This window comes from Oncorhynchus gorbuscha, linkage group LG05, assembly GCF_021184085.1.
Source record: "Oncorhynchus gorbuscha isolate QuinsamMale2020 ecotype Even-year linkage group LG05, OgorEven_v1.0, whole genome shotgun sequence".
Classification (NCBI taxonomy): domain Eukaryota; kingdom Metazoa; phylum Chordata; class Actinopteri; order Salmoniformes; family Salmonidae; genus Oncorhynchus; species Oncorhynchus gorbuscha.
Genome location: NC_060177.1, coordinates 35,105,186 through 35,112,548, shown reverse-complemented (window position 1 = coordinate 35,112,548; position 7,363 = coordinate 35,105,186). Strand labels below are relative to the sequence as shown.

Genomic DNA, 7,363 nt, shown 5'->3' with positions numbered 1-7,363 from the left:
CACATGCACATTTGTGGCCTACTGGAGGTCATTTTGCAGGGCTCTGGCAGTGCTCCTTGCACAAAGGCAGAGGTAGCGATCCTTCTGCTGGGTTGTTGCCCTCCTACGGCCTCCTCCACGTCTCCTCATGTACTGGCCTGTCTCCTAGTAGCGCTTCCATGTGTAACGGATGTGAAACGGCTAGCTTAGTTAGCGGTGTGCGCTAAATAGCGTTTCAATCGGTTACGTCACTTGCTCTGAGACCTTGAAGTAGTAGTTCCCCTTGCTCTGCATGGGCTGCGGCTTTTGTGGAGCGATGTGTAACGATGCTTCGTGGGTGACTGTTGTTGATGTGTGCAGAAGGTCCCTGGTTCGCGCCCGGCGATGGGACGGTTTAAAAATTATACTATTACACATGCTCTGGACACTACGCTGACAGACACAGCAAATCTTCTTGCCACAGCTCGCATTGATGTGCCATCCTGAATGAGCTGCACTACCTGAGCCACTTGTGTGGGTTGTAGACTCCGTCTCATGCTACCACTAGAGTGAAAGCACCACCAGCATTCAAAAGTGACCAAAACATCAGCCAGGAAGCATAGGAACTGAGAAGTGGTCTGTGGTCACCACCTGCAGAACCACTCCTTTATTGGGGGTGTCTTGCTAATTGCCTATAATTTCCACCTGTTGTCTATTCTATTTGCAAAACAGCATGTGACATGTATTGTCAATCAGTGTTGCTTCCTAAGTGGACAGTTTGATTTCATAGAAGTGTGATTAACTTGAAGTTACATTGTGTTGTTTAAGTGTTCCCTTTATTTTTTGAGCAGTGTATATCAAATATACTCCATGTAGTATATGTTACGTTTCATATTGTATGTACTATTTGGGAATGTCCATCATCCATTTCGTATGATATGTTATGAATTTCAAAAACGTACTATACATTTCGAATTAGCCAAATGTACAATATGTTAAGATTTTGAAACACATTTGTGTTACGAATTTCAATTTGTCTTACACAACTGACTTAATTTGCTTTTATGACTTTACACATTTATTTTGAGATCCAACCCTGTAAACGTAATTTACCTGATGACCCACGAGTGGAGGAGCTTCTCATTTCATACAAGCGCATTTTCGTCCACGTTGAGTTGTTCGATCAGGTCCATTGTCTACTTGTGGAATTGTGACTCTCCTTGCCGCCGCTAGTTAACGCCTACAGCTGCTAAATATACACCTACACAGGCTAACTTAACTCGTTCTTTAATATGCTAATTTTACTAGCCAATTTCCCTAGCTCCTACTTTCAACCAGATTTCACAGTTTGAAGGAACTTCCTTTTCCACTGCAAGCAGTTTGAACCTTTACAAGGTAACAATTTTGTCTTTGAAATGTGTTGTTACTGAATTGTCATGTTTATCAGCTACTTTACAGTGGAAGGATCTGTTTCTCATCACTGGCTATGAAATGCAGCTAACATTAATCTAGCACCAGGATCAGCAGTGCTTAGCATAGGCTAAATCAGATCCTTGCTAGCTAATTTAGCTAACCTCGGTAGCCTCGAACCCCGGCCATATTATATCATATAGTTAGCCTCAAACTTTTCCAGGTCATACTGCTAGCCGCAGTGAACGGCACCGTCTTGTGTTTTATTAAAAGCCCTGCTGAAAAAAACATGTAAACTATAACAGCCACGAAAACACATTGGACTGTGTTAATACTATCAAGGTAAATGACATACTAGCAAGATTGTTGCTTGAATGCAGGGCCAGGCATATGTAGATTAGACAATGGAGATGCTCAAAATCCTGGTAGTTCTCGATTTTTGGTGTCTTTATTTAGCTTTATCATTGACTTAAGGAAGACAAGCTACCTAAATGTGACTTATCGGCTAGTACTGAAGCAGGATATGTTTTTGAGTTACGTTTTTGCCCAAAGCCGCATATTTGAGCAAAACAACTTAAGCTTGGCAACTGGCTTTCATTTGAATGCTAGCGTTAGTCACGCTAGCTCGTGATTGGCATGAAAACACAAAGCTCACATAAAGCAAATTTGGCTAGTGACAGCCTTGTAAAACCTTAGAAGTTAGCAAACGTTACATGTCAGCTTTCGAACAGAGTAGACTTTAATATGCACGTTCAGTTTTTGAATATTTATATTCCATCAAATCTTATTAGGGTAAAAATAACTTCAGGCATATACCCATTCCCATTCCCATTCCTTCCGCTTTATTTTCACAAAATTGTGTCTTGCAAAAAGGGAACCATGAAGAGGAGCTTGGAGTGGGCAAGGGGGAGGCTGATGAAGCAGCAGAGGAGGAGACCTGATTCATCAAGTACCAATTCATTCTGGTCATTCTTAACTGGTTGGCCATGCATGCACAACACAAGGTATGCAACATTAAACCCAATCAAATAGCCAATGTTATTAAAACGTGTATTCCAAATTACAGTCAAGCAACGTTTGTCAGTTGTTAATGTTATGAACTACAAACAATCTATGGTTCTTGGAGTCAATGAATCAATTGAAAGTGACTACAATTATACATTTTAAAACTGTGCCAGTAAAGATGACAAAAAAGTAATCTGCTCTTGTGGTTCTGTTTACATTTTCTTCCAGACACTTCAATCTGACACTCTTTTTAATGTTTGACGTCAGGCAAAATGTCTTCAGCCACCGTAGGACACAGAGCCGCTGGTTGGCATCGGACTGCAGTGTCTGTGGGTGTACCAGGAAATGACGTTAGAAGTTAGGGCCCCATGATATCGAAGCTTCTTACCATTTCAACTGCAGCCCAGTTGATATCGATTTAAAAAAAACTGGAACAATAGATTGTGTAGCACAATGTACAACTCCAGTTTGCCTATTGTCCCAACAAATGTCAATTATACATTTTTACATACATCAGAGCATTTTATAGCTCTGCTTTCAACGCCATCCTGACCTACAAACGGGTTAGCAGACTCAGGGCTCTGGGTGTAAATCCTTTAACAACAAATTTAGATTTTTTTTAAACATTATAAGAATTTGTATCCCCAGAATGGACAAAAGACACTACCATGGTACACATGAGTACATGAAGGAGCTGTGGGACCTGACATAATGGTGATACGTAAACAAAGTAGATGGTGATACTTGACCATTCTCCCATCTACTGTACATTGACATGGAGATGATCAGCAGCTTCAAGTTCCTGGGCACCCTGATATCCTTTTCTGCCCTCAGTTACTTCACTCAAAGTCCCTCTTGTGCTTCTCCACTACCCTTAAACTTGCTGCACCACGACCTATGTACCAACTACAGTGTCGTTTATTGCCATTGCACCTGTAAAAGAAATGTCCATATTTATTGTAAGATTTATTTATGGTAACATTGCACATATTGTAAAATAGTACTTGACATACATGACTTAACTAATTTGCATAATGCTCAGTTTACCCACTGTAATAAATCATACATGTATTAAAATATTAAAGCTGCATTATGTATTACTGTGTCCAATTGATTCTGGTTGGTTGTAATGTTTTTGAAAACTTTCACTACACAACTTTTTTTTTGCTGTTGAACAATCCTGTCAGAAACTTTCATAATATCAATTATTTTGGGACACATCACCAATTAACATTGTCTGCAGTATTCTGAACTTACTAGGTAGTCATGCAATAAATATTTAGGATAATTCCCCTTAAATTAATGATTTAAATCAAAGCAAATTGTATTTGTCACATGCACCAAATACAAGGTGAAGACCATACAGTGGAATGCATACATACAAGCCCTTAACCAACAATGCATTTAAAAAGAAAAGTAAATAATTCAAGAACATCAGTAAAATAACAATAGCGAGGCTATATACAGGGGATACCGTTACATATGTGTGGGGGCACCGGTTAGTCAAGTTTATATATACATGTAGGTAGATAAAGTGACTATGCATAGATAGAGTACCAACAAATAGTCTAGGTAGCCATTTGATTAGATGTTCAGTAATCTTATGGCTTGGGGGTAGAATCTGTTTAGAAGCCTCCTTGGAACTAGACTTGGTGCTCCGGTACCACTTGCCGTGCGGTAGCAAAGAACTGTAGCTGTGGCTCCACTGGCAATCCCAGCCTAGGAATGCTGAAGCATTGAAGTGAAAATGTAACATAAGTAACACTTGTTGGAGAACGTAGTTTGGGATTTAATATATTACATTCTTAGGAGGCCCATGGAAGAATAAGGCTATAAAATGCTGTCCCACAGTTGTGAGTGATTAGGTGATGTTTTACTGATGTGGGTCGTGTTACTTCATTGATCATGGTTTTGCATCTAACCTTCCACCTCCAGTAGTCAGTCACTCCAGAAACAAATTACTCTTCTCTCTATTGCTCTTTGATTGGTAACAGGTGGGGAGCGCTCTGCTTTGAAGAGAGGCCATGTCTTTGGCCAAAAGATATTTCTCAGCGTAGATGAAAACCTCTCCGAAGAGGCTTGAGTGTCTATTCATGTAAGGTAGGAGACCTTGACATTCCAGACCCTTTTTGAATCTATAAAGTAAAACAAGTCAATGAATTTGCCCTGAAGAATTTAACCAAACTTGAGATTCCTTAGATATATGGAAACTCACTACTCAAGAGCATCCCATATCCTGCTTTCTAAGTAGAACTTAGAAGGGCATCCCTCTCCAATGTAGGAATGTATCGCACTGGACTCCAAGAACTTCATTTAGCACCTGCTTACTTTACACAAACAGCATTAAAACTGTCGCCTTTTGACCACGTGCTTTAAGACCCAAACGGCGTTCCATAATTGAGAAAGGGCCAATTAGTTAGCAGGCGAACAGAGGAGTGCCCTCGCCTGCGCGAAGCCTCCTCCCAAAGAGGAAGCACAAGAGTATCTTACCTGTCCTTCGCGGAAGAGTTTTGAGATCCACTACACCACATTTGAAACAGCTGTTTACTGGGAGGAGAAAAGCATGCACATATTTCAAAACATTATGCTACTTAGCCTTTTATCTATAAAATGTCTAGCACAACTACTACTTTTACTTGACACATTTAAGTTGTGATTAAACCCTTGTAGCCCAAATGTCATTTGAATGATGCCGCTTGAGTGAAGGAGTCTCCTTCCAGCCATTTGTTTCCACATTTCCTCCCCTCGGTTACGTTGGACCAATTTCAAAAGGAGGCGAGGAGAGGATGGAGGAGTTGAGCAAACCAATTGAGAATCTCCCCTACACCTAGATGCCATCACCTGACAATTGCGTGGCAAAACAAGACCGATTTCTGTTCTCTGTAAACATGGACAACAGAGCTCAGTTATTGCAGTCCCCCTGGCAATGGTGAGTCAAGGATATTTCTGGTTGCTACATATCGGTGTCTGCAACCAAGCAATTACCAAGAATTGCATTTGTCAACCAATCTGAGACGCCAGTGCAACCAAGAAGTAACCAAGAATTGACCAATGAGAACAGTTATATAATTGTCCGGAACTACTATAGAAGATACGTTTTAAAACTTCCACGGCTTATGTGATCTTTTTCTGAAATCAGAAGTTTTGTTGTCTGCTGTTTTCGATTGGAATAACTAGCACTATCAGGTAAGATCAGTGCATTAGGCTACATCACGTTAGTACAGTTGGCTAACAACTTAGTATCACTGTACAGTATTTACAGTAACAGAAGCTTGCTGCGTGTTTTGACAGGTTGTCAGAATAGTTTGTAACATCATCATCAAAATAGTCTGTCAACCCCAATATTTCCATACTAGGCTGAAATCATTGTGTGTTTTTATTTTAGGCCTATGTATTGTCACACCCAGCTAGCTAACATTAGATACCTCAACAAACGCTACAGCTAACTAGTTGATATGCACTTAAACATGCACTGGCTTATGTATGTGTGTGTTCTAATGTGCTGAGCAAGTTGAGATGTTAAAGGTTAAACACTATACATTTAAGGTTCCATCAATACATCCGATCTGCTCACTGTGATTAAATGTTACATCTTATAGTCATAATTACAAACTTTCCAGATATGAAGCGGCCCATCTTCAAAAAGTTGCCAGATAGGAGCCTGAAAGACACCAGCCTTTGTCTGTTGTATGTGCCCTCAACACCTGTGCCCGGCTGGGCCTCTGTCTGCAGACTGGTCTCATAGACTAGACGTAACATGGTAAACATAAATCAGGGACACTCAAATGAGTATGTTACATTTAGTACGGTTACATAAGACATAAGGTAAAGAACGTCTACCAACCCAAAGGTTGCCTGTTTGAATCTTATTACGGACAACTTTAGCAACTTTGCAACTTCTCACCATTTTTTGCTACTTACCCTAAACCGAACCTAACCCTTTTAGCTAACCCTAACCTTAAACCTTCAACCTAACTTCTAACCTTAAATCCTAACCCCTAGCTAATGTTAGCCAGCTAGCTAACATTAGCATTAGCCACCCCTAGCTAACGTTAGCCACAACATATTGGAATTCGTAACATATACTTTTTTCAAATTCGTAACATATTGTACATTTTGTAAATGTGTAAGTTATTGTATCAAATCGAATTCAAAATCAAATCAAATGTATTTATATAGCCCTTCGTACATCAGCTGATATCTCAAAGTGCTGTACAGAAACCCAGCCTCAAACCCCAAACAGCAAGCAATGCAGGTGTATAAGCACGGTGGCTAGGAAAAACTCCCTAGAAAGGCCAAAACCTAGGAAGAAACCTAGAGAGGAACCAGGCTATGTGGGGTGGCCAGTCCTCTTCTGGCTGAGCCGGGTGGAGATTATAACAGAACATGGCCAAGATATTCAAATGTTCATAAATGACCAGCATGGTCGAATAATAACAAGGCAGAACAGTTGAAACTGGAGCAGCAGCACAGTCAGGTGAACTGGGGACAGCAAGGAGTCGTCAGGTCGTCCTGGGGCACGGTCCTTGGGCTCAGGTCCTCAGAGAGAGAGAAAGAAAGAGATAATTAGAGAGAGCATATGTGGGGTGGCCAGTCCTCTTCTGGCTGTGCCGGGTGGAGATTATAACAGAACATGGCCAAGATGTTCAAATGTTCATAAATGACCAGCATGATCAAATAATAGTAAGGCAGAACAGTTGAAACTGGAGCAGCAGCATGGCCAGGTGGACTGGGGACAGCAAGGAGTCATCATGTCAGGTAGTCCTGGGGCATGGTCCTCCGAGAGAGAGAAGGAAAGAAGGAGAGAATTAGAGAACGCACACTTAGATTCACACAGGACACCGAATAGGACAGGAGAAGTACTCCAGATATAACAAACTGACCCTAGCCCCCCGACACAAACTACTGCAGCATAAATACTGGAGGCTGAGACAGGAGGGGTCAGGAGACACTGTGGCCCCATCCGAGGACACCCCCGGACAGGGCCAAA

General features: G+C 41.1%; 1 long non-coding RNA gene across 1 annotated transcript; it reads left to right on the top strand.

Annotated features, from left to right (window-relative positions):
- The first annotated feature begins 1,037 nt into the window (after nt 1-1,037).
- LOC124035095 lies at nt 1,038-3,457 on the top strand. Its single transcript, XR_006838680.1, has 3 exons — nt 1,038-1,353; nt 2,242-2,372; nt 2,602-3,457. It is a non-coding gene; the product is annotated as an uncharacterized LOC124035095 (long non-coding RNA).
- The last annotated feature ends 3,906 nt before the right edge of the window (nt 3,458-7,363 follow it).